General features: G+C 56.6%; 1 long non-coding RNA gene and 1 pseudogene across 2 annotated transcripts; both read left to right on the top strand.

Annotated features, from left to right (window-relative positions):
* The first annotated feature begins 4,041 nt into the window (after positions 1–4,041).
* Positions 4,042–4,623, top strand: LOC149521139 (uncharacterized). The gene is made up of 2 exons (XR_016348114.1): positions 4,042–4,132; positions 4,353–4,623. It is a non-coding gene; the product is annotated as an uncharacterized LOC149521139 (long non-coding RNA).
* An 11,589-nt stretch (positions 4,624–16,212) lies between these two features.
* LOC149521138 (Ig heavy chain V region 3 pseudogene) lies at positions 16,213–16,773 on the top strand (annotated as a pseudogene). Its single transcript, XR_016348072.1, has 2 exons — positions 16,213–16,359; positions 16,454–16,773. The product of XR_016348072.1 is annotated as an Ig heavy chain V region 3 pseudogene (transcript).
* Positions 16,774–17,103: the final 330 nt, after the last annotated feature.

Here is a 17,103-nt window from a genome sequence, read left to right as displayed (position 1 = left end):
ATGAGTCCTCCTAGCCCCAGTTCCTGTAACCAGATTACACCTGTGCTGTGCTGTATCCTGGAGAGGCAATAAACTCCCTCTATTCTACTGGCTGGTGGAGTCTGATCGTGCCATTACGGGGGTGCAGGAGACGGGAAACCCCCAACGGGTCACACTGGTGTACAGCCCCAAAGTCTTTTCGTCATTAAAACATGAACAAGTCCAGTTTTTACGGAATGACTCGGGAAAGACAAAAATCTAGTAAAATCTCCTGTAGTGAAAGTGCCGTGCGTTGATCAGCAGGTGGCGCTGCTGCTAGAAGGGACGGACTAGCCCCGAGAAGAACTCCCCGCCTGTAAATAGATCGAGGCTCTCCCAAAACGGCTTTGGGAGTCAGGCCTTAGGCTCCCATAACATCTGGCAACAGCCAGTCTCTCAATCCCTGTGTGAGGAAACACAGTCACCGCCGGCTTCATTCCTTACAGGTGTCCCAAAGTGTCAGGAGGATCCGAGCGACAGACAAGGGGGCTTGGGAAGTCTGACTCCTGTACCCAGAGACCTGGGGCGAGTGAGTCAGATCCCGGAGAGGGTGATTGTCTCTTATAAGGCGCGGGATATGCAAATGAGGGAGTCAGTGTCCCGCTTAAAACTGTTCCTCCCTCTGCCCAGGCTGCACCCGTAGGGACAACCCTCAGCCCCTGTGTCTGGGCAGCGACAAGTCAGTTCAGCACCAGGGACAAGGACTTTTTTGCTCTTAGTAATTTTGGCTGTAGCGGCTTTGGAAGGTATTTTCTTTCTCTGAATAAAGGCAGAGGTGGGAGCTTATTTAATTCTCCTTGTGTTGAAACCAATATTTATAACCGGTCTGTGTTCCCAGGTGTCCGGTCCCAGGTGCAGCTAGTGGAGTCCGGAGGGGATGTGAAGAAGCCCGGAGACTCTCTGCGCCTCTCCTGCAAAGCCTCCGGCTTCACCTTCAGCAGCTACGAGATGAACTGGGTCCGGCAGGCTCCCGGAAAAGGACTGGACTGGGTCGCTTTCATTAGTAGCCCCAGTGGATCAACCATGTATTATTCCCAGGCAGTCAAAGGGCGATTCACCATCTCCAGGGACAACGCCAACAGCCTGCTGAGCCTGCAGATGACCGGCCTGACGGCAGAAGACACGGGCCTGTATTACTGCGCGAGAGACACAGTGAGTGACAGCCCCGCCGGGCTGGGACAGAAATCCGCCTTGCCTGGCAGAGCCAGCGCTGAGTCACGGGCTGTTTCCTCTGGCGCAGCTGCAGGGGAAGCTTCGCTCCGCTCTGCCCTGCGCGGGGAGACCTGTTCACACACATTTCAGCTGCGATCTGGGAGCTGCTCCGGTGCCCGCTGAGTCAACCACCCCCCCCCTCCCGTTCGGTTCCACGGGCGCTGGATCAGGTCCTGTGAGTTCAGTCAGCGCAGACTCCTGCCAGCTTCAAATAAACACTGTTTGCCCTCGCGAATGCCCTTCCTAATCACTTCCAGGCTCTCATTGAATTGCCCTGCCTTGAGGAGAGGGAGAACGGTCCAATGGTTAGTGCATGAAACAGCCACTCGGATTCGCTTCCTTACTCTGCCTCGGAATTCCCCTGTGACCGACAGGAAGTCGTTCTGTCTTGCCTGGCCTCAGTGTTCGCCTGCAGAATGGGGGTAACAGCGCGCCTGCCGCAGGGGTGTAATAAGACTGACGCGTTACAGAGTGTGAGGGGTGCGGATCCTGTAGCGATGGAGATCAGATAAGCATCCAACGGCAAAACTTCCGTGAGGTGATTATGAATTGCCTGGAGTTTTTTGGATGCACAAATGGAGACATTTGAACTCCACTGGTGAACAAAATTAAACAAACAAACAAACAAAAACAGACCGAGAGTTAAAATCCCAGATCCTGCTGAATTTCGATGCCATTTGCGTTCTTTTTTCCCGCAGGCTCTTTTGAAATCCCCAAGCCACAGGAGACAGGGTATAAATTCTCTTCTCCACAATGATAGAGATGCAGCCGTGTAGTCCGGTCTAACTGAGACAGAAGACAGAACTATGCAGCACTTTAAAGACTAACAAGATGGTTTATCAGGTGATGAGCTTTCGTGGGCCAGACCCACTTCCTCAGATCAAATAGTGGAAGAAAATTGGTACAACCATATATACCAAAGTGATACAATCAAAAAATGAATGGGGAGGATGGTGGAAGGTTAGTGTCTGTGAGGTGATAGTGTCATAGGGGTGATAATTTGGGAAGCTATCTTTGTAATGGGTGAGATAATTAGAGTCTTTGTATAGACCCATACATGTAAGTGTCAAATTTAAGCATGAATGACAATTATGAAGCTTCTCCTTGAACTCTGGAGTTAAAGTCCCTTCTCCACAATGTCCTTCATTCCTTTAAGAGGGTTAAATGTTTGTAAACTGAGTTTGAGCGTCCCTTTACCTCAGGAGCTTTCACACATTTCGCTGAGCAGAACTCACTCTGAGGGAGGTCGTGTCCAGGGAAGGGATCCCAGGTGTGGACTCAGCTCACACTCTGTCCTTTTGTATATTAATTCTGGGGAACCTTCCAAGGGAGGTTCCGCTTTAAATACCAACCCTTGGTCTTAAGGAGCCTCGATCTCCTCCAGGAGCAGACCTGCCCGGGTGTGGCTGCTGGGCACAGTTTGCTCCTTCACTGAAGATGAACCTGCTGATGATTTTCTTTTTTAGGGTGGAGGCCCCTTCAGATTCGTGGCTACGGGGGTTCCTGCTGAACTGTCCAAGCAGCCTATGGGAATGAGATGCCCGGATCCCAATGCACATTAGTGGCACTGTGTGCCTCACTCCCTTGGGCGAGGTCTTGGGTTGTTTAATTTGCACATGCTCCCCTCTCGCAGGGAGCAGGGCCTGGCTCACTCCGTCATTTCCTGTTTCCCTCCCAGGTGCCCTCTCTCAAGTGCAGGTGAAGGAAACAGGCCGGGGAGCGGCGAAGCCCGGGGAGTCCCTGACACTCGCTTGCAGCATCTCCGGAGACTCGGTTTCCAGCACAAGCGCCGCCTGGGACCGGGTCCGGCAGCCCGCGGGGAAGGGTCTGAAATGGGTGGGAATCACATGGTACACACTGAGCACTTGCCTACGCCCCCTCCCGCCGGGGCCGAGTCACCATCTCCGCAGACACCGCCAGGAACCAGGTCTCGCTGCAGCTCCGCGCGCTGACAGCTGCAGACAGCGCCCCCTAGTGCTGCGCCAGGGGACACACAGTGACAGGGCAGAGCCGGGCCTGCGCTAACAGGGGGAAGCGGGTTTTCTACAGTGCGGAGACACTGGGGACTGGGCCATTGGTCACACTGGGGGGCAGGGCTTTTTCCGTGACTCTCCGGAGCCTTTACCCTGGGTTATTGCTCACAAAGCTCCCGTGTCTCTGCCTGGCTCCGGGCCCAGCCGGCCTGACATGCCCATGAGAATGGCCCGGCTCAGGGACCCCTGAACGTTCTCGGTCCCCTCCCAGCCAGACAAGGCACCGCCCCTGCGCCCTGCATGTGACACAAGCAAGTCACGTGTCGCCCCGCGAAGGGGGGTTAGCTCCCGCCCTTTGCCTTGTGCAGGTTGGTTCGCTCGAAGCATCCCCATCCCCCCGCCCCTCCCTGCCACCCTGCCCTGAGCGGTACGAGGGGCCGCAGCATCCTTGTGTCTTCTCCAGCGAGTGCGGTTACGCCAGGACCTTGTATCGGGCTGTTATGGCACCAGCGCACCTATGAGAGTTGGTCACCGGGGAGGGGTTCAGAAAATCCCTCCTGACACCTCGATGCCTAGAACAATCCAGCTCCAGGTGCCCTGTCCCGGGGGACACAGGGAGTCTGGAACAGAGCAGGGAACCGGGCCTGGCCAGGCAGAGTCCTAAGGGAGAGCACTGCTCCCTGAGGGATCCTCCCTCGCTCTCTCCTGAATCCCCGGGCAAGTGAACTGGGCTGGTTCAGTGAGAAGCTTTTATGTGTCGCAGGGAGGGAATATGCAAATAGGGGCTGAGCGTCCTGTTTAAATATCTCTCTCCCTCTGCTCAGGGTGAACTCGCAGGGACCAGACAGTTCCCTGAGAACTTCCCCCTCCAGCACCCGGGACAATGGGACTTTGGCTGCTTCTAGTTCTCCTCGCTGCGGCTTGGGAAGGTATTTTCTCCCCGATACCCCCACGGCAGGGACACGGGATTCTTCGGGGGGGGGGGGGGGGGATGCTGCCAGCGATGGGATTTGTAACAGCGCTTAACGCTGGGGTCTCACCCCCTTTATTGGACAATGCGGCTCCTTTTACTCCTGTTGATTTTAATTCGCGGCTCCAATCCGTTGCTAATGTTTTAATTTCCAATTTCCCTGTTTCCCTTCTCCCCAGGGGCCCGCTCGCAGGTGGTTCTGACCCAGTCGGGCCCGGCGCTGAAGAAGCCCGGAGAGGCCCATAAGCTGCAATGCGCCACCAGCGGGTTTGCTCTCAGCAGCTACTGGATGGGCTGGGTCAGGCAGGAGCCGGGGAAGGGGCTGGAGTGGCTGGTTTATTATTACGGCGAGGCGAACACCAAGTACTACGCCGCCTCCGTGCAGGGCCGCTTCACGGCCTCCAAGGACAGCGCCAACTTCTACCTGCAAATGACCAGCCTGAGAGCGGAGGACAGCGCCGGGTATTACTGCGCCAGGGGCACAGCGAGGGGAAGCGAATCTGAGCTCGCACAAAAACTTCTCCCTGCAGGGACCGGGCAGGGATTTCCTGGAGGTGGCGCTCAGGCCCTGCACAATAACACGGGCAGTGCCCTCCCCCCCCCCCATCTCTGACGGGCCCCGCGCCCAGCTGGGAGGGAGACAGGCGCTGCTGAGCCCAGCCCCCGGGGGAGCGCAGGGAGCGGATGCCCAGCAGCTGTTTTCAGACACGTGGAGAACGAACAGCTGCATCCGGCGTCGCGGTTCGGTTGCCCCAGGGACTCTCTGCTCAGACCCTGCTCAGTGTGAGTCTCCCTCCTCCCAGGGAAGGCAGCGGGATATTCCGGGCCCTTAGGGCAGCCAGGCAGCGGACTGAGCCCTAGTGGGGGCGGGTGACAGGCAAGGTGGGGTCACTGATCCCTCAGGCAGCTCCACCCCAGCCCATTGACAGCGCAACTGCTGCCTGTGGCATTTCAGGGCGCAGAGCTATGGGAGACTGGGCAGGAATGGTGTCCCTGCCTCCGTTTGTCAGGGTCTGGGAATGGGTGACAGGGGCAGGATCACTGGACGATTCCCTGTTCTGTCCACTCCCTCTGGGGCACCTGGCATTGGCCGCTGTCAGAAGACAGGACACTGGACCAGATGGACCTTTGGTCTGACCCAGTCTGGTCGTTCTTAGGTTCTAATGACCCTTTTATCTGTATAATTGCCTATAGCGAGAGAGTATTGAAAACAATAAGGAGAAGAGGGAGAGGTCTAGGTTGGATATTAGGAAAAACTGTTTCCCTAGGAGGGTGGGGAAGCACTGGGATGGGTTCCCTAGGGAGATGGTGGAATCTCCATCCCTAGAGTTTTTTTAAGTCTGGGCTTAACAAAGCCCTGGCTGGGTTGATTTAGTTGGGATTGGTTCTGCCTAGAGCAGGGGGCTGGACTTGATGACTCCTGAGGTCTCTTGCAGCTCTATGATTCGATGATTCTACGGTTATAATAGTTCCATGAAATGCCGTTTTTTTCATACAGTTAGCCCCACTCAGCTCTTGAAGGTGTTTCATTTACAGTCACACAGGCCTACAGACACCTCCCAGGTAACAATTCCTGCCTGGAGATTCTTTCAGGGCACCTATTGCCCATGTTTACTCTGTGACTTAGCAGAATTCAGCCCATTCCAATGCCTGGGCTCAGACATTGAAAGCAGGCAAGCGGGTACCACACTCAGATCCCCTGAAATTCCAGGGCTTAATCTAATAATAATTCTGTCCTGTAGACATGTCTCTCCTCCACCCTGCCTCTTGGTGCCTTCCCCTTTCTTCTCCTCCTCTGCCCCCCTCCTCTCCCTCAGCACAAGTCCCTTCCTCTCCTCACCCTCACCTTCCCCTTCATTCTCCCCCTGTCCCTTCCCTCACGTTCCTAATACCTGCATCCCTCAATCCTCTTGTGCCAGTGTGGGGTTGCATGGCAGGTGGCTGCCCCATGTGCCTGGGATGGAGCCAGGGCCCCGGTGCTATTTTTAGTATCCTAGCCCTGGCCCAAGAGCAGCTATAGCATAGCCCTGCTCCAGTCCCAGCACCGGGGGCAGATGAGGGGGTGGACGGGCCTTGGTGCACAAACTTCTGGCTGGGGGAACGAAAGGCTGTGCTGGAAGGCCAGGGCTTGCCTGGAGCCTCCACTCCACCACTGGGCTGGTGGATTCATAAGGCCTGGGGATCCATTCCCCTCTTGGAACTGGCTCAGGGTGTTGAGCTGTAGCTCCCTGGTGTGGGCTGAGGCTGCCACTACCAAGCTGACAACTCTGGCCAGGGTTTGCAGGGCGGTGGCTGGAGGGTGAGGGCAGGAGGCAGGGTGGAGACCAGGAGGGTGGGAAGGATGGACCAAGAGAAGGGAGGAGAAGGCAGGGCGATGGGCAGGAGCAAAGAGTCAGGCAGGGCCTTAGGGAGGAGGGTGGCCCCAGCCAGAATGGAGAGGTGTCCCAGAGACGCAGGGCAGGACTGGCCCTTGCGCCTCCCGGGGAAGAAAGAAAAGTGGCTCGGTCAGTAGCTGAAGGCCAAACCCAGCTACCCGCAGAAGGCTGCCTCCTCCCCGCTTCCTGCAAGGCTGAAGTGGCGGCTGCCCATCTCTGCTCCTTGGGGCTTTCGGGGAAGCAGGCCCTGCATGCTGGAACTCGAGCTGAGCCCGTGGTGCTATTTTTAGTACTGCAGCCCAGGCTCCAGGTGCCACACGGCCCCACCCCCAGGAGTAGCTGGGGCAGTGACTGTGCAGCCACACTGTGAGCAGGCCACGTGGCGGGTGGCTTCCCCCTCTGTATTGCACAGAGGATTTTGTTTTCTGTTTGACTGCTCTTTGTTATTTAACACAAAGACCCTTGTGTGATAGGCTCTATAGCCGTGGTCACCAACCAGTAGATCACGATCTACTCGTAGATCTCGGAGGCTCTAAGAGTAGCTCTTGAGCCCTCTCTGAACTGCGCGCCTGCACAGTACATTTACATTAGATTTCCTCATTTGAGGAGCAGTTACTCACTGAGCAACAGCACAGGTGAGTAGCTGCGAGGAATGGTGGGAATTTTTTTTTTAAGTAGCAGTATAAGGATTGGGGATAGCAAGTGATGGAAAAGAGGAGAATAGAGAGGGCGGGGCTTCAAGGAAGGAGCGGGGCAGTAGATCTTGGCTTGGTCTGTCATTTAAAAAGTGATCTTGGGTGTAAAAAGGTTGGAGACCACTGCTCTATAGTTTTAACAAGTTTCTTCATCTTCTCCGCCCTAACCAGACTCAGAAATGGTAAACAATTCCTTCAAGTGTCATGAGTCAGTTTTTGCTACAAAGAATATGGCATGAATATGGCAGAATATGAAGCACCTGTTGTGTTACAGTAAGTGAACTAGCTGAGAACATTTCTCTGCTCACATTCGGTCACATTTAAACACCCCCAAAGCACAGGGGTTAACGTCCCGATCCTGTCCATCATCTATTAAACTCATGGCTCCTTCTTTCAGATGAAAAAAGTCCAGCATCTCAGCTGGATCTGGAGAAGCCTGTGTGCTGCAATTTTTCCTCTCCCCAAATGCCATAACATGTGAATGAAAATATACAAGCCATAGCAACGATGAATATGTATTGCTTTTCTCCCCCCGTTTTCCCCCCCGTTTACGTAGAACAGACCTCGGTGGGTCCCAGTGCATTTCACACGGACAGCTGTTCCTCGCCTCTGTCTGGGCAGAGTAAGTCCGTTTCCTCACAGGTTAAACCCAGCACTGACACTCCGATCTTTCGTGGCTGAGTCTGCAGACACGAACGTGTGGAGCGGGATGCGACGGTCACAAGTCCAGGTGTCGGAGAGGACGGATGAACGCCACTGCCAGGCACAGAACACGGGCAGCCTCAGCTATTGCCATGAGGAGCGGCAGCGAGATGGTTCTCTGCCCCTCAGGCTCAGGGGTCATCCAGATGGGGCAGGGTTTCCATCTTGCCCTCTCTCTTCGCTTCCTCCACCCCGTGCAGCCACTCCATACACCTGCCCTCCAGCTCGTGGTCCACGACCCCCGGTGCCGGATCCTCCTTGTACTCCTCATCATCGTAGCAGTTCTGCTTGTTCAGCACGAACAGACTCCACCAGCCAGTAGAACAGAGGGAGTTTATTGCTTCTCCAGGATACAGCACAGCACAGATGTAATCTGGTTACAGGGCAGGCCTAGGATGCCTCAGCCCCCTTTGAGATGGGGGAGACTGGGCCCCTAAATTCCAGCCCCTTTCCCTAGGCTGTCTCCTCCATGCTCCCAGACAGAAACTAAACTCTCTTCCAGCCCTGCCCCCAGCCAGGGGCCACATTCCACCTTCCTTTGTTTCTCTCCCTGGGGGGTAGCTGGTCGGACAGGTTGAGAGACCCTTGCCTAGTGACTCATCCCCTGCCCTGTTCAGCCATGCTACAGCCAGCAGCCAGTGGGGGTCACCCACAGGCCCAGCATAGAAACCAGCAAGATAACAACACTACATCACAGGTGCTGACCCTTCTTCCCAGGCGGCTGCATGGGGAGCAAGAGGGTACGATCCCACTGAAGGCTGCTGGCTCCGCTGACCCACCCCTTGCCTTGGACTGCCACAGACAGCCCGGCGTGGGACGGTAAGGCTCGCTGGAATGCCGCCCCTGGCCATGCGCCGCCTCAAGCACTTGCTTGTTTTGCTGTTGAGTAGAGCCGGCCCTGGTCTCGGTCTGTCTCTCAGTCCCAACAGACAAGTCACAGCACTAAGGAAGGAGCAGGCTTCTCTCATAAGGAAGGGGCTATGCAAATCGAGGGGACAGATTCTAATTTATACCCGCCTCTCTCTGACTCTCTGTCCAGGCTGCATCCAGACAGAGAATTCGCAGCCCCTGGGTCTCTGAAGTGACCAGACACTCCCCTGAGAACTTCCCCCTCCAGCACCAGGGACAATGGGATTTTGGCTCCCTTTGGTTTTCATTCTCGCAGCTTTAGAAGGTATCGCTCATCCCGATTTCATTGCAGAGAAGGGGGAGGGGATCGTCGTATTCTTGCTGTTAAAATAATTTATAAACGTGACCTTGTTTCTAGGGGCCCGGTCCCAGAAGCTGGTGGAGTCCGGAGGGGATGTGAAGAAGCCCGGAGACTCTCTGCGCCTCTCCTGCAAAGCCTCCGGCTTCACCTTCAGCAGCTACTACATGCACTGGGTCCGGCAGGCTCCCGGGAAGGGGCTCGAGTGGGTGGCTGAGATTAGAGCTGATGCATCCAAGCAGTGGTATTCCCCGGCTGTTGAAGGCCGATTCACCATCTCCAGGGACAATCCCAACAACCTGCTGCACCTGCAAATGACCGGCCTGAAGCCCGAGGACACCGCCCGCTATTACTGTGCCAGACACACAGCGACACGAACCCTGCGGCTGCTCGTACACAAACCAGAGCTGCGGAACTTCCCGCGTCTGCCGCACGGGGGCAGCAGAGACACGCGCCAAACAGCTCTGCTTGGTGCGCATGAGAGCGAAGGCCGGTCAGGATGGAACGTTCTGACGTCACGGATTAACTCGTTCGTGTCCTGAATACTTCTCCTAGCTCGTTCAGTTTTTCAGGGAGCTAAATATCTGTCCTAGGTGCCGAGCGCCAGGCAAACAATTCCCCGTTGAGCGCCCATTGCTAGTCTGCGGGGAGGTGGGGGAGCAAGATAAAGAGAAACACGAGCTGTGACAGCAATAAGAGAGCGCACAGAGCTACTCCCCGAATCCGGAGCACAGCTGGATTCCTCCTCCTTTTGTGCCTGAGGATGGCATGTCCCCTGTGAGCCAGAGCCGCCTCCGCCAGCCCCTTTCTACTCTCTCCGGGCGTGCAACACGCCTCCGGCTCCCTGCCTCGAGGCTTCCTCTTTAACACCAACCCCTGCTTCCAGGAGCATCGATCTCTCCCCAGACACAGACCTGCCCGGCCCTGTCCGTTGGGGGTTTCCCTCATGAACGAACACGAGAATGAAATTGCCGCTGCTTTTCCTTCACCTTCTCGCCTCCTCCCCCCCCACTCCCGCTGTGAGTGTCTGTGGGGCAGCGCGGGCATTAGGGACCAACACAAACAGACACGCCCACACACAAGCTAATACCTTCCTCTGTTTCCCTTTCTCCGGGTGCCCTCTCCTAGGTGCGGCTGGTGCAGTCCAGCCTGGGCGCAGTGAAGCCCTGAGAGACCCTCACCCTGAGCTGCGCTGTCCCTGGGGTCTCGCTGCCAGCACATAAGTCTGGGACTGGATCCAGCAGCGGGTCAGGAAAGGGCTGGACTGGGTGAGGTTTCCCGATCCCTACAGTAGCTGGAAAGCGCGCTACGTCCTGTCTCTCCAGGGCTGAATCATCTCTGCAGACCCCGCTTAGAACCTGGTTTCGCTTCTGCTCCGCTCGCTGACAGCTGCGGACACAGTCACCGGGATAGCCCCAGTGTCTGCTCCGGCACAGCCCCGCAATGACAGAGCAATGCGGGGCCTCGCACAAAAAGGGGAAGCGGTTTTTATGCGGACACGTGGGGACTGAATGGCTCGAAACTGGCATTGTCCGCAGGTGCACGCGGATCAGAACCATCTGGTAAAAGTGAATTTCATCAGACCCGTCCTCGAAAACGCGTTTCCCTCCATCGCCACGGAAATGTACAAACAGACCCAGTGAAAACCCGCTGCAACCCCACAGCGCTGCCTGGGTAACTCTGGAGCAATCACACCTGTATCTAAAGGACTCCAACCTTGACTGTTTAAAAAAGCAACATTCTCCACCGCCGCTGCCTGGCCACACGTCAGTAATTCCCAGGGGAGCCAGGATTTACCTCCAGCCTCACACATCCCGCGCCCCAGCCTTGCCTCCTCGCTCTGTGGCTGGAGCCAAGAAAAGGGTCTCGGGCACCCGGGGGACTGGGATGCTCTCAACGCTCCATTTTAGCACCAACACTCTGGGTGGGACCCGGTCACGGAAGCAACGGAAGTCACATTCATCCTCCGGGCTCAACCTCCCACCACCCAGGGAAATGCAGCTCCCCAGAGGCAGCTCCGAGGAGCCCAATTGGAGATTCCTGGTGCCGGGGCCCATTTATCCCCAACACACCCACAGTGGGGATGGACCAGTGTGACGGCGCGTTGGGGGTTCCCCGTCTCCTGCACCCCGAAATGGCACAAACAGACTGCACCAGCCGGTGGAATTGAGGGTGGTTTATTGCTCCTTCAGCACAGCGCAGCACAGATGTAATCTGGTCACAGAGCTGGGCTAGGATGCCTCAGGCCCCCTTGAGATGGGGGAGACTGGGCCCCTAAACTCCAGCCCCTTCCCCTAGGCTCTCCTCCATGCCCTCCGACAGCCAGCAACCAACTCACTCACCTCCAGCTCTGCCCCCCAGCCAGGGCAGCATCCACCTTCCTTTGTTCCTCTCCATGGGGAGTGTCTGGCCACTGGTTCAACAAGTTTGGCATTACCTCTGCCTAGTGAGGTTTTCCCTGCTTGGTCTTGCTCCAGACAGCAGGGGTCACCACAGCCCAGCAAGTACCGCCACTACGTCACAACCAGTCTTGGGGTCTTTCCTCCCGCTCCGGGCTGCCCTTGTGGTGAGAATGGAGAGCAGAGCCCAGACAGGGAAACACAGAGAGGGAAATGACGCGCTTTCAGTTCGGCTACAAAATCATTTAGGACGCTGATTGGGGTTAAGGGATAAATACAAGTTTATTCTCTATCAGCCATGAGGATTTCAATTGCTTGGGTGACCAGTGGAGATCTCTTCTGTTTCCCAGAAGGACATAGGAAAACGTGAGCAAGGAATACAGGGCACCACTGGGAGATGAACCAGGTGTCCTGTTTAGGAGGCTGGTGCTTTGCCCAGCTAAGCCACGGTGACAGGGGCGGCCCTACTATGAGGCAAACTGAGGCCGCCACCTCAGGTGCCAGACTGGGAAGCGGTGTGCCACTAGGACCTAGAGTGTAGAAAATTGTGTCTGCTGCTGATGCATATGTATTCTCTCTGCTCTAGATGCCCCATGTTTCTTGTAAAGCTACTGCCTCTTCCTTTCATTCGGAGACGCCCTAGTCTGAGGGGAAAGAAAGAAAGAAAGAAAGAAAGAAAGAAAGAAAGAAAGAAAGAAAGAAAGAAAGAAAGAAAAGGGCCGGAGCACGCAGCGGTCGCTGGTCGCTTGTTCATTTCCCTGCCCTGTGACCCAGCCACGAGGCCGCAGCGGAGCAGAAGCGCTAAGACTCCTGCGCTCCCCGCCCCTTTCCTAGGGCGGTACCGGGGTGTCGGACTTTATGCAAATCTCCCCGCCAGGGCCCGGGTTAAATCGCAGCCCCTGGGTTCCCCGGGACTCGCCTGCCCAGAGGCTGCAGCGGGTTTCAGTTTTTCGTCCTTTTCGTCCTTGCTCCGTTTCCCAGGATGGACCCCGCGGTGTCGCTGCTGCTGTTACTCGCCCTCTCGCCCTGTGAGTCGGGAGGGGAAACCCGGGGGATGATCAAAGCCGCAGGGAGCGAGCTGAGGATTTAACTGTAACGGTTCGTGTCGTTGCAGGTGTCCGGTCCCAAATCCAGCTGGTCCAGTCCGGGCCGGGTGCGGTGAAGCCCGGAGAGACTCTTACCCTGAGCTGCGCCGTGTCTGGTTCCACCATTTCTTCTGGCTACTACTGGAGCTGGATCCGTCAGTCTCCTGGGAAAGGTTTAGAATACATGGGGTATGTGTATGGACCCAGCGGGGGCGCTGGCTACGCTCCGGCTTTCCAAGGCCGGATCACCATCGCCAGAGACACCGCCAAGAACCAGTTCTCGCTGCAGCTCCGCTCGCTGACAGCTGCAGACACCGCCACCTATTACTGCGCCAGATTCACAGTGACACAGAGCAACGCGGGGCCCGTACAAAAAGGGGAAGCGCGTATTCAGCTGTGCAGAGATGCCGGGTACCCGGCCATTGGTAAATCGGGGTGCAGTGGGGAGGGAGAACTGTAGCTGTGACTCTCCCTTGCTTGGTCCCACTTATTACTGACAAAGCGGGGCTCGGAGCTAGAGGGGTTCGGGTTTGCAAACAGCCCATTGGGCGCTCCGAGCGGAAAGTGACGGACTCCCTGACAAGAGGTTTATCGGAAGTGGAAGGAGGGAAAATCCTTCATGTGGGGCCCCTCCCCGTGGCGTCTCCCCCCTTCACGAGCGGTTCCCGCCTGTATCCCCACAGCGCCCCCGTGTGGCCAAGGAACTATCGCAACCTCTGGCTCACAGAGGAGGGGCGGGGCACAGAGCGATGGAGGCGGTGTTATGCAAATGAGCAGTGTCCGGATGGGGTTGTGGGGAGGAGATCGCTCAGCGCCGGAATAAGCCCCGCCCCGCTGAGCCTGAGGATGGGCCCATCTGAGAGTTGCCGAAGGGGTTAATGCATTTCTACCCCCGCTCCCCTGTGGTAATCGCAGTCTTGAGGCTCCGCTGGGGCCACACATCCCCGCCCGCACCGCATTTCTGCAATTCCACGGTCACCGTGGAGGCAACAGGCCCCGCAGCTCCACCCGTAATGCCCCGCTCAGCACGGCGCTGCCCCCCCTCCCCTCCGCGTCAGTGGGGAGCGGTACGTGACTAAGGAGTTTACAGAGGGGTTCCTGGGGTAGCTGACGGAAAGGTTGATTCGCAGGGAGATGCGGGGCCGGCCTGGAGCGGAGCGGGGCGGTTCCCACTGAGATGAACCCGACGCTACCCTCGGCCTCTAGTGAAATTCCCACCCTACGTGTGTGTCACCTAATTGTCAATGCCACGAGTTCCATCCTTACACACACGCGAGTCCGAATTCCTTCTCGCCCACTGAGCGGCTCCCACCCACCGCCGGTTCTCCGCCCACACCTTGCCTCCAGCAGCCGGGCCAGGAGAAGGTGCGTGGGGATAGGGGATCCCTTTCCTCCTCCCTTGGAGACAAGTATCTTCCCGATCCCCCGCCCAGGCTCTGTCCTCCCATCCAGAGGGCCTGTCTGAGTCCGGCTCCCTAAGGCCAGAAAACATCCTCCACATTACCCGGGGAAGGAGCGTGTCTCTTCTGAAAGGAAGGTATTGAGGCCTACCCAGAATATGTCAAATGAGCACCAGTTCAATTGTAAGTGGAAAGGAAAAGCAGCATTGTCAGACACAGGAGATAAAAATAAAAACAAAAGTTGATTGGTTGACCAACAATAACCCCGCTTTTAGGGAAGTAAGTAACTCAGACAGCAGTATGCAAGGATGTGCTGATTACCCCAAATGGAGCAGACGCAAGTTTTTGTAAGGGCAGAATGAGAGAACAAAAATCTAACGTCAGCAATTGCAATTGTCAGGCGAGTGGAGGAGTACCACAATACCGACACAGGGTATATAAGGTTGGCTGAAACAGACCAAGAACAGACGGTTGCGAATCCAAAAAGCCAGGTCTGATCAACCAGGGCTCCCTCCCCGGCGCTGAATCTCGCTGCCGCACATAAGCTCCGAAAGGGGAACAAACACATCTCTCTCCTTGTCTGGCCCATGTTCCCAAAGCACAGCTGTGCCCTGTCTGGGAGGTGCTCTGGAAATGCAGCCGGGAAGGTGGAGCTGACCTGCGATCACGGGGAACATGTGAAGCAATAAGCTCTTAGGTCTGTTTGGCCTCCAGGACCCAGGTTTCACCGCGGATGTTCTTCTCTCTCCTTTCTGCAGACACTGGAATTTCTCAGCGAAGAGACCTGCGCACCCCTGAGTGGAAGAGCTGCTGCCGTGATGTGTCTGAGAACAGGCTCTTCCCCCTGTTTGCGCAGCGCAGGCGTCTCCTCCTACTTCTACCCTTCTCTGGGGCAGGCTGCGTCTCCCTCGAGTGCCCCTCCGCGGAAGCTGAGCCTGGGGAGTTAGCGCTGGGTTCTCTGTGCAGACAGAGCAAACACCTGTCTGATGCAACCGACCTCCCCCACCCAGAGGAATTGTCTCTCTGCTCGGTGAGGTCATCGCTCTGCGCAGCTGACATGTCCCACAGCGCCCGCGGAACGAGGCTGATCATTTTTCCAACGCCACAAACAGGAAACCTGGTAAAATTGCTCTAATTCCAGTGAATTCAGCAGCAACCAATCAGAGCTCTGCAGCAGATTCACAATAGCATTAAATACACTCAGCGCCCCCTGTCCCATTAAAAGGCCCCCTGCTCTGTCATCTGTCGGTTTGGCTTAGAAATGTGCGTCTGTCTCTCTGTCCGTCTGTGAGGCGATTTGTTCACGAACTCCTCCTAACCCAGGGGTGGGCAATACAATAGTGGCGGTTCACCAGTGTTAGCCCCTGGTGAGCCGCTGTTGCTCTATTACTTGCACCTCCGCATGTGCAGGCGCCCGCAGATTCCATTGGCCAGGAAGGGCGATCCGCAGCCAATGGGAGCTGTGGGCGTGTACCTGGGTACCTGCAGAGGTTAATACGGTACGGTGGGGGCCCGCCAGGGGCTAATGTTGGCAGGATGAATCTGGCCCATTGGCTGGGATTTGCCCATCCCTGTCTTAAATGGGAACAGTCACCAGTCAGCCACTGGCCCCAGAGTGGTGGCCTCTATGGAACCACCCTGGACAGCACAACCCCATTCCCTGGAGATGGGGGGGGGGTCTGTGCTCCCCAAGCAGTTGCCGGGGGAAACACACTGACCATGTGGGGGGTCAGAGAACCACCCCCTGCCAGTAGCCAGCAGCCGGGATAGCCAGGAAGGCTCGTGCATTTAGCTGCAGAGGCCCCAGGGTTGGATCATTGTGACCCGGGTCGGTCAGTGTTATGTTTGCTCCTGTGACTCTTCAGAGAGGAGGCCTGGGGCCGTGTAAGAGGGGACTGCTCCTGCAGGTTGCATCTGGGTCTCCCTATGGCCATGGCACTGAAGGTCCATCAGGCGCTTCATTGAATGCAGCTATCTCAGAGAACTCCCCGCTGCTGAGCCACTGCTGTGTCCAGGGCTCAGCAAGGAGGGGCAATATTACAGTGTCAAAAGGCATCGAGGGAGGGTCTGACTCCACCCCCAGCCAGAAATTCACTGTTCAGGGAAGGAAGTTTGGCCCGTTATAGCAGCGGGCCATGCAAATAGGGGTGAGAGGTTCCTGTTTAAATCTCTTCCTTCCTCTGCCCAGGTTGCACCCGCAGAGACAATCCGCAGCCCCTGGGTCTGGGCAGTGACCAGCCAGTCCCCTGAGAACTTTCCCCTCCAGCACCAGGGACAATGGGACTTTGGGTCGCAGCTGTTTTCATTGTAGCAGCTTTGGAAGGTATTTTTTGCCCCTGATCGAACAACAGAACTAAGGCCTGTGACAATTCTCGCTGGTTTTATACCGGTTCTTCCAACGTCCCCTTTATTTGCAGGTGCCCGGTCCCAGGTGCAGCTGATGGAGACCGGAGGGGATGTGAAGAAGCCCGGAGACTCTCTGCGCCTCTCCTGCAAAGCCTCCGGCTTCACCTTCAGCAGCTACTATATGGACTGGATGCGACAGGCTCCGGGGAAGGGGCTGGAGTGGGTGGCCCTGATCAGCAGCGGCAGTGGGAGCAGCGCGAACTACGCAGATGCAGTGACAGGCCGATTCACCATCTCCAGGGACAATCCCAACAACCTGCTGCACCTGCAAATGACCGGCCTGAAGCCCGAGGACACCGCCCGCTATTACTGTGTCAAACACACCCAGTGACACGAACCCTGCGGCTGCTCGTGCACAAACCAGAGCTGCGGAACTTCCCGCGTCTGCCGCACGGGGGCAGCAGAGACACGCGCCAAACAGCCCCGCCTGGAGCGCAAAGGAGCAAAGGCTCGTCATGATGGAATTCTCTGACGTCATGGATTAACTCATTTAGAAGTTCCATCCGTTTTTCAGGGAGCTAAATGTCTGTTCTCGAGGAGCAGCCGAACAGCTCCGCTCTGCGCTCCCTTCACCAGCCAGGCGTGCGAGCCGTGCCTAGAGTGCAAGCACTTTCCCCTCCCTCCCTTAGCGTCCGGGGAATGGGATGAAAAGCCAACCGCG

This window comes from Pelodiscus sinensis, chromosome 30, assembly GCF_052426305.1.
Source record: "Pelodiscus sinensis isolate ZL-2025 chromosome 30, ASM5242630v1, whole genome shotgun sequence".
In the NCBI taxonomy this organism is placed as follows: Eukaryota; Metazoa; Chordata; order Testudines; family Trionychidae; genus Pelodiscus; species Pelodiscus sinensis.
The sequence above is the reverse complement of the archived record's forward strand: the minus strand, read 5'-3'. Positions and strand labels throughout refer to the sequence as shown.